The sequence below is a fragment of the Castor canadensis genome, chromosome 4 (assembly GCF_047511655.1).
Source record: "Castor canadensis chromosome 4, mCasCan1.hap1v2, whole genome shotgun sequence".
In the NCBI taxonomy this organism is placed as follows: Eukaryota; Metazoa; Chordata; class Mammalia; order Rodentia; family Castoridae; genus Castor; species Castor canadensis.
The window spans coordinates 59,574-77,550 of record NC_133389.1 but is presented as its reverse complement, the minus strand read 5'-3'; the positions used below and the strand labels follow the sequence as shown (position 1 = coordinate 77,550).

Sequence of the window (17,977 nt, the reverse complement as noted above, 5' to 3'; positions counted from 1 at the left end):
CCCACAGACAACCAAATGACTTAAGAGGGTAAGAGGTGGGAAGAAGATCCTGCAACAAAAAGAATTAGTGATACAAGGAAGGTCTAAGTGCCCAGCAGGCTGGTAAGTGCAGAAGATGTGGGCTGAACCCTAGCAGAGCCTGGGACATGGAACTTTCATGGAGATGGGAGGCTGGACTGGAGGCTTCTTAAACTTTACCCAACTGAGTCCCTAAAAATGAGTCTCCCTTTTCTTCCTTCTCTTTCAACTTTAAGGCAGAGAGCTAGCTCTGTCTTAGGTTAATCTCCAGGAAGACAGACTCTCCACACTCATTCTTCTCTCCCTAGGTATAAGCTTGACAGTTGTAACTAGCTGCTTGACTGCTCCACATAATGGAAGGTATTTCTTAGGGAATCATTTCTTCCCATTTCTGGTCAGTGACTGACCAAGTGAGATATAGTACTCCATGCTGGGGGAAGTGTGAACACTGCCCTGACATGGACTACTGCAAAACAAACCATGTCGGATGAATTAACTAACTGGCTAGGGGATGCTAAGGAGCTTGGTCTAAAGTTGCCAGCTCATGGGCACCCACAGAACAGTCTCTGTCACCAGCCTTGACATTAGTACTAGCTCTTCTTGTATGGTTGCAAAAGACAAATGATTGGTGGCATAAAAAGAGATAGGCTACAGGCAGTTTAGGTGGGAAGTTTGGGTAAGAGAAAGGAAGGAAAAGAAGGGAGAAAGTTGGGAATAGTCACAGGAACTGGCAAGAGAACTTTTTCTTTTTTTTTTTTTTTTTTGTGGTACTGGAGTTTGAACTCAGGGCCTGCACCTTGAGCCACTCCAGCAGCCCCCTTTTTTTGTGAAGGGTTTTTTTTTCAAGATAGGATTTCGTGAACTATTTGCCTGGAGCTGGCTTTGAACCATGATCCTCCTGATCTTTTCCTCCTGAGTAGCAAGGATTACAGGCATGAGCCACCAGTAAAAGAACAGGTGGCAAAGCTAAGAAGCTGGACCCTAAGGAGAATAAATCTGAAGACAAGAGGGCTGGTGCCTTGGGTAAGGCTAAAGGAGGCAGCCTCAAGGCTGCAGAGTCCAAAAAGGGAAGGCCCTGCTGCAGCTGAGACCCTATCTTCAGAGGAACCGGTTGATGCTCCCATCTGCTAGATGTTCCAGAGGCCATGTGCAACAGGAACCACCATCCTGCAGAAGGTACACTGAGAAAGCCAGAACACGGGACAGGCCCTGTAGTCAGCACGGAGGATACTACAAGTTTGCTTCATGCAGGGACATCCCAACTGAGCCACAGAGGCCAGTGTGAGGTTTCTGGAAGCAGCAGAGCTGTGTCTTGCTGCTTGTGACCGGACCTCTTTCCCTTGGTTCGGCACTGAGAGGTGGTCATTGCCACTTCCACAAAAATTGCTATCTGTGATGTGAAGATCCCCAAATACCTCAAATGATGCTGTGACAAGCAGTGGAGGCTGTAGAAGGTGAGACTGTGAACATGGAGACAGGTGAGCATTTGTAGTGCAGCTTCTTTCTCTTTCAAATTTTACCAAAGATCAAAGCTGGTTCTCAGCTCCAGGGCTCCATATGATCTGGTTTTACTTTAACAAATGGAATTATGTTCATAAGTTGGAAGTTCTAAATTTCTTACCAAGAAACTAATGTATGCATACATTTTGTCTGTTCCAAAAAGTTATTATCTGCCCAGGGGGACTTTTGCCTCTCCTCTGAAGTGGGACTTGAGGGAGTAGGTATGCTGAAGCCAAGTTCCTCTGGATTTACACCTGTGTCTTTAGGTCTATTCTTAGCTTCTGTCATCTTGCCTTTTTCACCCACCTCATCCAGTATAAACGGACATTCAGTCATCCCCCAACAAGCCAATTCTAAGCTGTAACTGGATGAGAAGCACTATGGACACCCCAGACCACACCTTTCCCTGGATTACTGTGCATTCATTTTCCTCTCCCTGTGATTGCTGCTGTTGGTCTTGTCCTTACAGTCTCTAAACCCACACAGTATTGAGAAAAACGGGTTTTCCCTTTCTTTGCCAACAATGTGACACAATAAAACTAAGCACTTGATATATTCCCCATACCACAGGATGTACTGCGTATGGCAGTGTTCTACTCTGTGGATATAAGCATTTCTATCTTGTAATAAATAGTAAAAAACCTATAGTAAATCAGATGGAGTGTGTGTGCAGAGAGAGGCAAATACCTGTAGGGTAAATTCTCAGACTGTTTAGATTTATGCATTTTAATTTTGGTAGATGGTCCCCAACTACCTCTAGGTATGTTGCCATTAATACATTCCAGAAATGTACAAGAGTGCTTTAGGGCTGGAATCTGGCCAAGGGCTATGAGGCCGGGTCCTAGAGATCTATTCCCTCTTCTCACTTTACCTTTGCCCACTGCTGTTACTGAGGTCCCCTTGCTTGTAGGTGAGCTGATGCAGGGATTGGACACTGGGTCTGTTCTATATACCATGGAAGCCTCTTTCTTTAGGACTCTGAAATTGTAAACACTAAGACCTGACAAACTAGGTCCCCTAACATTTGATTATATGGTGCTGACTAGACCCTAACATCCATTGCTGACCCCTTTGGCCTTGACCTGTGTTCCCAACTCCCATGTTTATTTTCCTATGCATCTGGGGAAATTGTAGCGTATCAAAAAGTGCTGAAAGCCAGCTGCTCCCTTCGGGGCCCAGTATGTTGAACTACAGAATGATTCTTACTTTTCAGTACAAGACACCAGTCTGTCCACATAGTGAAAGTGAATTGAGTACAAGTGGGACCTCTGGATCTAGTAGGGCCATGCCCCACTTGGCAAAGGTCCCAGAAGTGTGACATCACATGAGTGTGTTTGGGCAGAATCACACATTGGTGGCTGGGGATAGGGCACAGCTCCTGATGTGTGAAGGGACAGTGTATGGTGTGTGTATGCATCATGGCACATGGGGGGCCAGAGACAGGGCATGGCTCTGCATGATGCACTTCAGGGCAGTGAGCTTGGTAATCCTGGAGATGTGCACTGGTTGGATGGGGGTGGGATCCAGAATAACCTGGAAGGAGGGCATGGGTCCTGTGTGGAGCCCCACAGAGGGCAAGGTTTGATTGAGTGGCAGGTGCTTCACTGTCTGCCTTTGTAGACACCCAGGGGTTCTGGGAGGAGGCTCTGTAGAAGGTAGATAGGGCAGGAGCTGCTGAGACTCCCACTCACTTCCTCCAGGCCAGCCTGGGAAGATGTCCCCTCCATAGGTGGTGGCTTGTGTCAGATGCCCTGACCCATGCTGCTCCTCCTGGGGACAAGGAGTAAGAGGCTAAACTGCGGGGAATGTAACCCAGAAGGAGAGCATTCAGTGGTTCTGACAGAGCAGGATGTGTGCTTTCCCCAGTGCTTCTCACTGACTAGGCCTGCACACCAGCCAGGTAGGTCTGAGCCCCAGCCCAAGGATGCAAATTTTGAGTCCTGGTCCAGGTTCTGAATTCCAGTCCAAGGATGCAGGCTTTGTGCCCCAGGCTAAGGATGCAAGTTTGGAGCCCTGATCCAAGAATGCAGGTTCTGAGCTGTGGTCCAAGGATACAGGCTGTGAGCCCCTGTCCAAGGATGCAAATTCTAAGACCCAATCCAGGATGCCAATTCAGAGCCCTGGTCCAGGTTCTGAGCCCTGGTCCAAGCATGTAGGTTCTGAACCCTGGTCCTTGTTCAGTGCCAACACTATGCTGTAGGTTATGGTCTCGTTCTGAGTAACAAAGGGTTGGAGAGACAAGAAATGTGTCCACTACTGGTAAATGGCTGTGTGAGGAGATGTGCTGGTCTCTAGACAGGAGGTGAAAGACTGTAGTGTTTGGTGGGGAAATATGCAGATGCCCCTCAAAAGAGGGATTGTGTATATGACTCTGGTTTTTTTTTTTTAACTCTTGAAGAGATAAGATAGCTGTATGCTTCTCCTGGACTCCTTTCCTACAGTCCAAGGGCCATGGTTTGCACACCTCCAGCCATCTGGCCTGGTTCCTGGTGAACTACTACCAAGTGGAGAAAATACAGCCCCTGCCTGTCTGTGTCAGGACACATAGTGAGCAAGGCACACAGCCTGCAAACAAGCTGGGGTCACAAGACTTGGAATTTGAGACAGCAATGTCTCTCCTTCTTAAATATAAGCCACCACACATGGACTTTATTAGTAAAAAATTCTAAGCTATCTTAAAAAAGTTTGTTCTAAAGAGTGCCCATTCCTAAAATTCCAACCCTGGTTTCTGAAATACTTTGTACAAGGGCAAAATTGTCACAGCTTCTTTATCAAGTGATATGTAAACTTATATTTTCCACAAAGTAAATAATTGAGAGATTCAATTTTTAGGCAAATGTCTCCTGTATCCTGTTTTCATTCAAATTGTATTTTCTTTTCTCACCTCTGTTTCAAGATGTCCTCAATAAGAGGGGAAATAGAAGCCTGGTCCTAGAAAGTTCTGATGGTTCAAGTTTTCAAACTAGAAACTTTTAAGCAGTAATTTCTTACAAAAGAATCCCTCACATGATGTATGCATTTGACATGGACCCTGAGCTGAGACTTCTCACCCTAAGGAAGGGCTGGGAGGTGGGAAGAACCTGCCTCTTTCAAAGGTTTCTGGGCCATTCTTTTGGAGAGCCTGTCTAACTGGACTTTGGCAAGGGGAGAACAGGAAGGCACATGTCTTCACGCACTGATTTGCTCTATGAAGGCAGTCACTTACTTCTGAGGATTCAGGGCACCCACGGCTTGAGTGGCAGTCCTGGTAGCTCTTGGCATAAAGGCCCTTTTCATCAGGCATTCAGAATGTGCATCAGGGTTCCCTTATGAATAACTGATGCATATCATTGCTACAGATGGAAAACCCAGAGTGGCTGGCTTGCTGGTGCAATATGTAATGACCAGCAAAAGTGAGGTCCCAGATGTGGCAGCGAGTCATCCCATGGCCTACATTACGAAATGTAGCTGGCCAGCCCCAGGCAGCACCCTTCCACACTCAGCTGCAGAGGATGGTGCTGCCTCATGGCATGTAAGCTCCTTGACACAGCCTAACCCTGACCACCTGGCCCTGCTGCCCTGGAACTCTCTAGAACCATCATGGGTCACCCCATCTGGTCTTTGGAGCACCTGCCTGTTTGGACAGGACTTTCCTAAGTGACTGGGGAGGCTTTAGGTCAGGATGCAGACTCTGAAATGGCAGCACCGGCCCCTCTGCGGATGAGGCAGGCACTGTCAGCTCCCACACCCTTCCCTCTGTGTCCTGACAGAGTTCACCACCCATGGGTCATGTGCTTCCACCATGCTTTCCAGTGCTTCCCTGCTGTGGCCCCACCCCAGGGAAAACACAAACACACAGAGACACTGCTTCTCGCTGTTATCAGGAGTGGTAGGCCTGCCAGGCAGACATTGTACAGATAGGTACTATGTGTCTTCTACCCCCATCCTGGGGACCTTCACCCAGAACAGTGAGTGAGTGACATCAGTCCTGCCCCCTCTCCTCCCCCCCCCTTTTTTTTTTTGCAGTATTAAGGGGTTGAACTCAGGGCCTTGTGCTTGTAGCCAGGTGCTCTACCTCTTGAGCCACACTCCAGCTCTTTTTACTTGTTATTTTTTTGGGATAGGATCTCCAGGCTGGCCTGGATTATGATCCTCCTATTAATGCTTCCCACACAGCTGGGATGACAAGTGCATGCCACCACATCCAGCTTTATGCCCAGGCTTGGCCTCTAACTGCAATCCTTCTGGTCTGTACTTCTGAGTAGCTGGGATTACAGGCTTGAGCCACCATGCTTGTCCTCCAATTTGAATTCCTGCCCTTTCTTCATTCTATAAAAACAGGACCCTTGAGAACTGTATCCTGAGCCAGAGTCTGCCAGGACAGCAGTGTCTGTGGTTCAGCTTCAGCTATTCTGCATGTCACCTGGAATTGAGAACATCAACAAAAGTGAGGAAGGGATTTTGGAGTCCATGGATCTGAACTCTGAGCCCAGAGCCTTGTTGGAGACATGACCTCTATGTGCTGTGCTTGTGGACAAGTTTATGGGCCAGTTTTGCACTGACTTAAAAGGAGCTCTTGCCACATGCCTTGTACTGTCACCTCGCTCATGAGGCACCAAGGGGAGGTGCGGGGACATCCCCCGGTGAAGGAGGAGGGTGAGAAGGGAGGTGGGGCTTACACCTGCTCTGCCTGGTGCTCTTGGCCTTGTTCCTGGGCTCATTCTGTCTTTGGCACCTTCTTTTTTTTTTGTTTTTTGCGACACGGTGGTTGAACTCAGGGCTTCACACTTGCTAGGCAGGCAACCTTACCACTTGAGCTACTCCGCCAGCCCTCATTATGTTTGGAACAGCCCTCATGTGGAGGAGCACTGACTTCACCACCGATTATCCTAGAAGCTCTTGTTTCAAATGACCCAACAGATTTTATTACAGAAATAACACATGCTCACCACTGTGTTTCCAGTTGGTGCACACATACAGCTGGACACCACATCACCTGATTCCCCATACTTCAGGATGATGATGCCAACTTTGGTGGTGTTTGTGTGTGTAGCTCACATAGTACATTTGATGCTTTTTTTCATTAATTTTGTGGATTAGGGTATTAGTTCAGTAAATGTTCTGCTTTTTAATGGCTACATGATATTCTAATGTATGGGTTTTCATAAATTTCTTTAATTCACTCTTTGTTGTAGTATATTTAGTTTTATTTAGCTTTTCATCTCATAGTGATAATGAGGTGGACACCTCAGGCTGTGCACATCTGAGTATTTCCTGAAGGTGAAGTCCAGGTCTGATAGTGAGCCTGTCATGAGGACTCTCAGTGTGTACTATAAAATCCACCTCAGCTGCTCTTAGCAGTTTGAAAGTATGCTTGGGTTGTATCCATCATGATTACACACAAAAAGTTAGGATGACTCTATTTGCAGTTGTGAATCCTGCCCACAGGCAAAAGGCCAGTGGCTTACAAGGTGAACAAGTGCAAAGAAGTGAGAGGAAAAGAAGGAGGGAGGAAGCTGAGAGCAAACAGAATGACCATCCACACAGAATACTTGAGCTGCCTAGCAGGCAGGCCTGTACAAGTGCATCCCCAGCCCCGTTTGTCCTGGCAGCCAAGGTCAGCCAGCTTCCTCCCCACAATACCCACAAGCAGACTATGGAGGAACTCCACCACTGGACCAAAAACAAGCTAGAGGGAGATTCTATTTCTAAAGACAACCAGAAATGTCAACATTTTTTTAAGCCTGCCATGGGAGTTGAAAAACAAAATGTGCTGTGCATTAAGACAGAGTCCTCAGCTCCCCAGCAGTGCTATCTTTTCCTCCAACTTCATCTTTAGATTGTAAGACTTGTCATCTCCTTCCTGTACTTTCCCCTCACTCCCCCACCCACACAGTGCTCAAAGTGATATGAGTTGAAAATGTACAGCATGGACAGGCCTCACGTGGGCAAGCACGGATGCTGGCCAGAGGTGTGGGAGTTGCTCTTGTTCCTAGCTAAGCAGAGCTGCCAAGCATCAGAACATGCTGACTCTGATTTTAGGGCTGCATTTGTAATCAGACAGTCTATGAAGACAAGGGGTTGTTTTCACTGTTGCTATGCCCTCCACCTAGAAAGGCAACAAAGGCACAGAGATGTCATTCTGAAACAAGGGGCTTATTGCCCAAAGGCAATAGCTTATGAAGGCACACAGAGGATCATGTGTTTCTAAGAGCACACCCATATGAGTGTCCTAGTACTATTGTTGCTTTGTCAGGGTACTCTAGAGTTAAAAGGGAATTTCAGTGAGATTTTTAGAGAAACAACACAATGCCAGCACAGAGTAGGATGTGGCAGTGGGTCCATCAAGACCTTCTGATGGGGTGCTCATGAAGTAGACAACACTGGGCCTGAGGCCAACCCAGCATCTCAGGGTCAGTGCATCCTGAGACCCCTCACTTGAGGGGTTAAAGTGGGGTTGTCTCCCTAGGAGCAGCCATTATCTCTGTCCTGCTCTGACCAGGCACACTCTTCCTGGACCTGGTGGATGTTTTCCAGGGCTCCTTCCACATGGGCAAATGGAAACAGGAGGTCATACCTGGAGGCACATATGTCTCTGTCCTGGGAAGGAGGCTGGTCCACACTGTTCAGGGCACAATGTCAGATGCCAGGAATAAAGGCTATGGCAGAGATGGTCCAGCCTGCCTCACACTGCATCCCATAGCAACAGGACACCCCAGTGACCACCACAGCAGGGGATAGTTCTACACCACTGACCTGCCAGAGCAGTCGGTCTTCCTCCAATACCAGGACTGGTGGCTCCTGGTGACCAAGAACATCCAGGTTGTCAGATGTGGTGGCTCATGGCTATAATACTAGCTACTTGGGAGGCTGAGATTGGGAGGATTGAAGTTTGAGGGTAGTAGGCCTTTGATCAGCTATCTTACACCTCTGCACCCACCAGGTCTCTGGTTCAGTGTTCCACACAGAAGTCATCTGCCATGATGGTGGGTGGTCCAGCAGCCTCAAGTGGTCACAACCTCCCCTCAAAGCTGGTGAAAGCTTATCGATAAGCTGGTCTGCTTATCGTCACATGCTGGATCACCCTTCTTTGTAAATGGAGTCAAGAACCTTTCATTTTCTCATAAGTGCTCTGACACCTGGCTCTGTTCGTGCTCTGACACGGGGCTTCACTTCTGATGGGTAGCAAGATGACCTTTAGAAGCACACTCAGCCCGAGGGCAACACTCAGGTGAGCAGGACACCTGGGGTTCTGAGAGACACCTATTCACATCCTGCTACAAGCAGCACGAGAAATATGGAAATAGGAGCATGTACCCATCAAGAGGCAGGGGAAGCAGCTCTCGGCTGTCAGGGGAGGATGGGAGTGAGGGAAGAGTCAAGGGCACAGCACAAAGATTTATTCTGGGAGAAAAACTTACTAACAAGGGCACCAAGACCCCCTTAACTTTGAGACATGTATTCCCTTAAGCAAAATTTTATTTCTACTTAACACAGGAAGAAAGAAATCCTGGGGGCATACAGTTCTAACTTACAGTGGTCCAGTCTCTGCATTTGCTCTGGAATGTCCTGCCAACCACTGCCTTCCCAGGATAAAGCTGAGGGCAGTAGGGACCAATCCTGGTCCTGACACAAGAGGAGAGGCAGGAAAGGGACCATAGGAAAGAGTGAAAGCCTTCCTTAGAACCAGTGGTTCTGGATCTTTGTTATGTCCCTCCATTAAAATATCAACCAAAGTTAGTCATGGGACTGAGGAATGTAGCTAAATGCCACAGCACTTGCCTAGCATACATGAAGCCCTGGGCTCCATCCCTAGCACTGCAACATAAATACACATCAAAAACAAACAAAAGTGCCAAGTCATCTGAATCTACTGTAGAAAAGTGCAAAAATAATAATTAAAAAACCGCAGACACTGTCCCTGTACTCCTGGTCTGCCTGTGGGCATTTTGGTGAATCTCTTTGGACAAACAGGAGTAATCCCTGGGAAAAAGTCATGCAGCATCCCTTCTACTCCACATTCTTGCCTCCAAGGGGTCACTGTGGTGGGCAACTAACAAAAGCAAGAGGGGACAGACGGCATCCATGTGGACATTCACCAGGAAGACTTGGAGCCTGCCCTGCTGCCTCACTGCTAGCCCATATTTGTTCCTTGTTCACTTGGCTTAAATTTTTTGAGTAAAGTTTATCAGTTTAATCATTTTTAAAGTATATGACTTTAGTATTTTTAAAGTATATGCTTTTAATATGCTGTGGCATCATCACCATTTTCTAATTATAGGACATTTTCATCATACCAAAAGGAACCTATACCTCCCAATGTCCCCAATGACATTTCATCACCTTGTATGGATTTGCATACAAGGTGTTATCACAGGTTTGTGTCCAACATTCATTTCCTTGTATGGCTGAATACTGTTCCCCTGTACAGACAATGGCATATATGTATTCATTCAGCCACAGATGTACATTTGGTTGCATTTTGCCTATTATGAATGCTGCTATGAATATCTATGTGTGTAAGTTTTATGACCAGTGATCACTGACTTTTTTTTTAAGGTGCTGGGATGGAGTCCAGGGCCTCACACATGCTAAGCAGGTATCTACCACTAAGCTGCACCCCAAGCCTCAAGTTTAATGTTTTGAGGAACTGCCAGCCTCTTCCACAGTGGCTCAACATTTCATCAGCAGTGCACAAAGTCCCGATTGCTTTTCCACATTTCTGACAACACTTGCTTGTCTCTGTCTGTGGTGGTAGCTGTCCTAGTAGGTGTGAAATGGTTTGATTTGTATTTCCCTTATGAAAGTGATGCTAAACATCTTTTCATGTACTTGTTGGCTGTGTAGATCTTCTTTGGATGAATGTCTATTCAGATCCTTTGCCCATTTTCTATTGGATTTTTTGTCTTTTTTTTTTTTTTTTAAATCACTGATGTGAGTATCCTTTACACATCCTGGGTACAAGTCCCTTATAGAAGGTACATGGTTTGCTAATATTGTCTTCGATTCTGTGGTGTGAATTTTCATTTTCTCAATAGTATCCTTTGACACACAGCAGTTTTAAATTTTGATGAAGTGCAATTTATCTTTTGTTCCTTGTGCTTTTGGTGTTATAGTTAAGAAATCACTGTCTAATCCAAAGTCATGTCCTTGTGCATTTCTAAGTCACAAACAACATAGCTGTTGCCTTGGAGAAGTGGTCCCTCCCTAAGACAAGGCACTAATTTTGTCTGGAACCAGCATGATGTAAAAGCAAACAGGCCAGTTTAAGAGATTAAGCACCTATCATGTTCAGCCACCACTTTACACATGTGGCTGCCGAAAAAGTCAGTCAGGCAGGAGATGCAGAACTACTGGGGGGTGGGGACATGATGGGCATCAAACCAATTTGCTTGGAAATGGTCACAGCACAGGTAGGGGCAGTTAGATCCCATGGACACCCGCCTGGACAAGGGGGAAGAAAGGAGAAATAGATGCTGATTTTTTTCTGTTAGATGAGGGTCTGTGGTAGGAAATGACCCACAGGTGGACAAGGAAAGAGCTATAAGGACCTGATGAGGAGAGGTCAGGTGGAATGGATAAGCAATACCTCTGGAACAGATGGGAATTCACACTGTATTGTGAGCATTGTGAGTCATGCAGATCAGAGGAGGGAACAGCAGGTAACCTGCTCAGTTCAACATATGTACTTCTTATTCAGGTTTTCCCTATGTCTCCACCTGGGAGAGTCTAACACAAGAAGACTGATGGGCACACCTTATGTCTGCTTTAAATTTAGAATACACAATTATTTTCAAAACCAGTATTTTGCTGTTTTAACTCTAGACTTGATCTCTAGTGAATGACAACCTGTACACTTGCTACTCCCTTCAAAATTAACAAAACCAAAAAAAGCCCCAAATACCCAGACAAGTGGCTGATCTTGAATCTCAGCTCTACCTGGTCCTAGCCTCAAGGAGCGCAGAGGGGCAGTTAACTCTCCCCAGGGGTGGGAGGGTGGACACAGCCACTGTGGACCAGAAGCTGTGCCAGGTGGATATTCTCAGGATGCCTCTGTACACTGGGCTGTGAGTGCTGGCTGATGTGGATTCAGGTCAGCCTACATATAAAGTCCCTCACAAGCCCTGAGAAATAGGACATGCTGTATACATGCATGTACATGGCTGAATAGCCATGAATAGTGAATATTGACTTCCTTCTGTGTATTCAGTTTGACATGGCTATGACTTGTCCCTAAAAACTAGCCAGCACAGAGAGCTGTAAGCGTTGAGTCTAGGGCACCTGGACTGTAACCGTATGAATCCTGGAAGTGACATGCTTGGGGAAATGGCACATGGTACACAGAGACCTCTCAGACTTGTCCTTACAATTCCATCCATCAACAAAAATATTTCCCCACCAGCAGTACCAAGGCCCTGGGAGGAGCTGGACCAGCTGTTTGGTGACACTGTGGCTCAGGCTTTGCAAACTTGGTGCCCTTGGCCAAACTCCTCCAGGGCCTGTGTCTGTGGCCATCCCATATGAACACATAAACTCTGTGTCCATGGTCACTGTTGCTGAGGAGAGTCACCCACTGTCCACTCCTGCCTGCTCTCCCTCCTTGCTCATTTCCCCTGCTCTGCAGTAGTGTCCAATGGCAGCAACAGCATTTCCTCTTAGGAAAGGAAGAAATCCCCAGTGCTGTGCCCTGAGTTCTCGAAAGAGTACGGGAGGTGTGAACCTGGAGAAACCACGGATGCTGCTGCTGCATCCTGAAGTGCAGGGGAGACACGCACAGGTGTCCGGTCTGACCTTTTGGTAGTCTTTGCTCTAGGGATGTTTGGTAAGACATGTTCCAGTTCCTGGCCTCTCTAGCAAAAGCCCAATGGAGTGGGCATGTGTACTGTGGTCCTCACAGGGCTGGGAGTGCCTCCCAGGGAATGAAGATGCCCCTTCAATACAGCACTTAAAAAAGAAAGGACGTTTTACCATTGAACATACAGCAGAACAGAAGTCAGCAGAGTTGGGTGGGGGAGACAGGTACTAGCCCCATGGGAGGTGGGTGCTAGATGGATACATTTTAGGACAAGGGAAGGAAGTGGTTTGGGGGCAGCTCTGGCCTCCTTTCCCTCCTCCAGTCCCTGCTTCCCCTCATCAACTCCAAATCAACCCCAAGGGCTCAGGCCACTGGCCCTTTTTCCTAGGAGGGAGGAGCAGGAGGTTGCAGGAGAGCCACCTGGGCAGGTGGTATCCTGTGAAGCTGGATCAAAAGGAACACACCAAGGTGCAAGGAAAGAGAACAAACCTCCAGGACAGTCTCCTCTTTTGTACATATTTGCAGAGGCTACAAAGAGAGGAGGAGCTGGTCACAATGCTCCAATGGGAATGTGCTGCTCTTCTGCAAACCTCCAGCAGGGAGTGCCTGTGGCCGGCACTATGCCATGGCCAGGCCCAGGTGGCGGGGCCCACAATGCCCTTAAAGCAAGGGCCTGAAGGTGGCTGTAGTCGTTTTTCTTTTCTTTTTTTTAACTAGAGGAGAATGTTTTCACTTGGTAATCCTAGGAGCTGAAGCCACAGGCAAGCTTCACTGTTCAGAAAGGTCAGGCAGGAAGAGTGAGATTGCCCGGCAGCAGCAAAGTACACGCCCAACGGCAACAACATGCCCTCCTTCCCACATGTGTTCCCTTGCCTGGTGTGCCCTGTCTTCAGAGGCCACTGCCCCCAAACCAGCATAGAGGAACTGGAAGAGTCTCCATGACATACCCTGGCCCTTCCCGTGGCCCACCCAGGGGGTCTGGCTTGAGACTCCTTCTCTGCCTCTGGGCTACTTGAAACCAGGCATTCTCCCAGATCCTCAGGAACACATGGCTCAGGAAGGTCAGAAGTGCATGGACCCTGCTCTAGCCAGGCCTTTGCCTCGTCAGGAGACAGGATAAATGCCTATGCCAAGGGTTATGTGAGGCCTAGTGGCCACTGCTACCTCACAGAGTACTCAGTGACACATCTGCCAAGACACTACAAGGCTGGTTATCAGAAGCCAAATAGCTTCGGTAAGGCAATGTCCAAAATGATGTTGTTCATCTTTCTGGGTGGAACGCAGTGGTCCAAGAACTACTGGTGGCGCAGGAAGGCAGAGCTGCCTGCTGGGCAGCAGGTAGGTAACTGGCTCTTAGGAGTTGCTGCCTGCCTGAGTTGGTGGCTGTGAGCCACTCCTGAGGTGCTGCCTGAGGAGTCTGTGCTGCCTTGAGGCTCCTGCTCCATCCAGTAGAGCAGCCAGGGATTGGGTGTGACAGCTGCTGGCAGGCAGGAACTTGCAGCCAGGAGGGGCTCTGTGGGGAAGGAAGTGCCATCACCTTCCTGGGTGGTGGTGGTACTGGCTTCACAAGGACTCCCAAGTTGGGAACCTTCTGATCCACAGCTGCATCCTAGGCGCTGCCAGGGACCCACTCCACACCAATCCAACCAGTCTCCAGGGCTCTTACTCTGCCTGTGGCTCTGGCTGTTTTTGGAAGGGCAATCTCATTTTCAAACAGAGTTGCCTCTATCCGTTGCAAATGACTGGGCTGCTCAGCACTACAGACCCTCTATCTCTGTAGAAAGTGGCCTGACTTCAGTGCCTGCCAGTGACCTTGCTCTTGCTCCTCACAATCCTGAGGTATGGACTGCCTATTGCTGAGGGTGGTACTGGCCCAGTTACATCCACCCTGGCATAGCTTGGGGGAGGCCAGACCCTCAGCCCCCAGCCCTTCCTCATGATAAGGGGAAGCCACCATTCACACCCTGCTTCCCAATCCAGAGAATTCTACCACCAGTGGACACAGGGCCATATCTGGACATGTTTTAGTTGTCATAACTTGTGGATGGTGGTGCTGATAAACCACCAACACCACAGAACGCTCCCTTCCCCTACACACACAAACACACAAAGAATTATCCAGTAAAATGTCAGCAGTGCTTTGGGCGGGGGGAGGGGGGTCCTGCCTCACACCCACACCTCCAACAAAGGGGCCTCTTCAAAGGCCTGTCTGAAATCTTATGAGCAATCTCTATTTGAGGTGTGGGCTAAGAACCAGCCTTGGTGGGTGGGAGAGGAAGGTATACAGCCCAGAAAGCCCAGTCAACCACGGATCTGCTGGGGACACTCTACACGTGGCTCAGAACTGGCTCTTCCCCTTTCCTCTTATCCCCCAAGAGCCAGACCATCTCCTCCTGGAGACTTCTCAGTGTGCCCACAGGCACCGAGAGTGGCCAGCTTGTCTCTTCCGGTGGGGAAAGTGCAGAAACTTCACCCACATGAGGTGCTTCAGAGGCACAGGCAGGACCAGCCACCCAACAGGCCTGTGTTTCCACCACTCTGATGCAGAGTGCAGCTGCCAGAGATCAGCAGCAGATGGGCCAGGCCCTTCTGTCAGGAGGGAAACTGAGGATGCAGGCCTCCTGGTAGAGAGGGTTGAACACGTATTCCATGGCTCCTGGTTGTTCCCAGCCCCTCTTGCTCTACAATCACCACTTCTCTTTGCCAAGTACCTTACCTCCTGCTGATCTTCCCACCTGGCCTAGTCCCTGAGGTCCTGGAAATACACTCAGAAAAGCAGTGAGCAAACACATCTGCTTATCTATGCTTGTTAATGGCTAAGGAATCAGTCTTCCATGTTTTGACATCTCAACTCTGAATTCATTGCTAATGATATCTGAAAACACACACTAAAAAAATCAATTCACACTTTAGGGTAGTGTTTTTGGCCACTGTGTTTTGAAAACAAAGATAAAACTGCATAAAAATAGCTGTCAGGAGGGAAAAGGGGTGCTATCCAACACTTCTCAAATGCCTGGGTGGACATGCAGGAGCAAGAACAGTCTTAAATCTGAGTACCTGCAGCATCTCAGTTCCTGCACGAGGCAGTCGCAGGGCTCATCAGAGTTCAGATTTATTCTCTAAAAATTACTACTTATTATTTGGAACAGAGAAGTACTTTGGGAGGCTGTTTTAATTTTTTTGTTTTGATATTTTATTTTATTTCATTTTTCTGGGCATAGTCCTGAACTTTTGGCTAAAGCTGCACGTGGGAAAAAGTGAGAGGTTGGCTCCCAGTCCTTCACAACAGCACACCCACGGGCATGTAGAGAGGTGGGCCTACAGGAGGATGTAGCTGACAGCCAGCTTCCTATTTGATTTAGGCATCTGCAGGGGAATTAAGGATGAAAGGGAAAGCGTAGCAATGTGAGAGAGATGAGAGACACAGAGCCACAAAGAAGTTTCTGCACAGCAAGCAGAGGGAGCACAGGGAATGAACACCACAGAGTGGGCCATGCACTGGTCTCCCCAGTGGCTCCCAAACTACCATGCTAGCCTTCCTCTGCAATCAGACAGTTCTCCTGGCTTCAATGGTCAGGTGGTGATGGCTTCCTGGGGGCATATGCTAGTAAGGGTGGGCAGGGCCAGCCAGGCCCCCATGGTGTTGGATGAAGCTCACACAAACCCCAGCTCAGTGTAGCCCACAGCAGCTTTCTCCCATGCCATCAGGCTGGGAACCGCTTCATCTTTGGTCTGCACGAGGAGAAACCTCATTTGTTTCTGTAGACATTCCTTTGGCCTCAGCTCTCGCCTAGACCTTGAAAAGATAAATTCAGCAATTCACTTACAAGGATCCCTCTGTATCAAAACAGGCCTTAACAGTTTCCATACAACTTTTAACCAGGAGAGTAGGGGAAATACAATAAATGAGCCCTCTAAATAAAGTTTAAATTCCTTCAGTCAGGGAGGCAATGTGGCTGCCATTCTGGGGAGAGCATAGTGCACACAGCCTAGCCACACATATGTGTCACTGAAACTTCAGTGTCCTATATGGCAGAAGAGGACATTGCTCAGGGCCTAACTTGCATTGGCCCAAGTTTCATCTCCTCTGGATGTGAAATAGAAACATGAGGTCTCCAACTAGACAAGGCATTTACAAAAACATAAATAGCTAATGCTACTCAAGGATGAGAGGCTAGGTGCCTCCCCCAGAGGTCATAGGCAGGACAGGGAATTGCTCTCACCCTTCTAGGCAGTCAATTAAATAAGAAAAAGAAATAAAAAGAGATCCAGGTGAGCAGTACAGCTCTCTCTGGGAGTGGAATTACTGGGTCAGACTGTGACTTTGTTTACCACCATGCTGAACTAAGCACATATGGACACAGAAACCTGTATATGAATGTTCATTCACAATGGGCAAAAGGTGCAAACAGCCCAAATGCCCATTGACTGAAGAATGTGAGTAGGTCACTAATGTCCCATCGGTGCAGTGGACATTATGCCACAATAAGGAACGAGGAACTAGCCATGTGGCAACATGGATGAACCTTGAAAATGCTAAGCTGACTGAAAGAAACCAGACACAAAAGGCCATGTATCGTATTGTATGATTTCACTTGTATGAAATGTCCAGAATAGGTGAATCTGTGGAGTCTGAAGGTAGATGAGTGGTTGCCAGGGGCAGGTGGGGTGTGGGATGACTGCTAATGGGGACAGAAGACTTCTTTTGGGGGTGATGAAAATACTCCAAACTTTATAATACTCTGAGGATATTCCAGATGGAACACTTTAGGCAGGTGAGTGATACAATGTGAAATGTACCTCTGCAAAACTCTTATGCAAAGAAATAAATGAGTCAGGCATGGTGATGCATGCCTATAATCCAAGCACCTAGGAGGCAGAGGCAGGAGGATCTTGAGTTCAAAGTCAACATGAGCTACATAGCAAGATCTTATCTCAAAAAAGAAAAATAATGGGTCCTTCTAGTATTAGTACATGGCCTTCCTGACATGGCATGTTCCTGTTGGTTGAAGTTTCAGGTGGCTTTGAGAGATTTGAGAGACCAACTTTTTCTTTTCTTTGAATCTACTCATCTTCCTCAAATTAAACTACAAACCACATCAACAAATTGTCTCTGCCATGCTACTTGTGAGTATGGGTTGTCTGCATACCCTTGCTCTATCCCTGGGACATGCCTGTTATCCATCTTCAAGCAGGTCCACTTCCATCCATGTCCCAGGATGAGGGCCTGGCAAGTGCCAGGCTGGAGAAGTCACTAGGAGTTACACTGATAGTGGGTGGACTCGCTTGGGCCCCAAAGGGGAACCTCTGCCAGATTCTGGCTGGGCTGTCCTGGCTGACTGCAGGAGAATGTGGTAAGTGTCACTTGTTCTACTGAGATGAGTGGGGAATCCATGAGCACACAATTCCATCTCAGATTGACTTTAAACACAGGTGGACCTTCAGAAGGTGACGTAAATGTTACTGTATTGAGAAGTGATCTTAAAATTAATTTTAATGAAAGTAAATTAATTGTCTTTCCTACCTAGTTAAGCTTTGATATAAGCCACCTGAATGTCATACTACCCTGAGGTGCATTTATTCTAGGTACCTGACTAAAGACCCTGGGCACTCCAGGACAAGCAATATGCACACACCCTCACACTCACACACCTTCACACTCACACAGTGCTCACACAAAATGTA

At 47.7% G+C, this 17,977-nt stretch overlaps 1 protein-coding gene across 1 annotated transcript in view; it reads right to left on the bottom strand.

Annotated features, from left to right (window-relative positions):
• The window catches only part of Pard6g (par-6 family cell polarity regulator gamma), a 66,459-nt gene that overhangs the window by 4,705 nt on the left and 43,777 nt on the right, over nt 1-17,977 (bottom strand). The window lies entirely within an intron of this gene.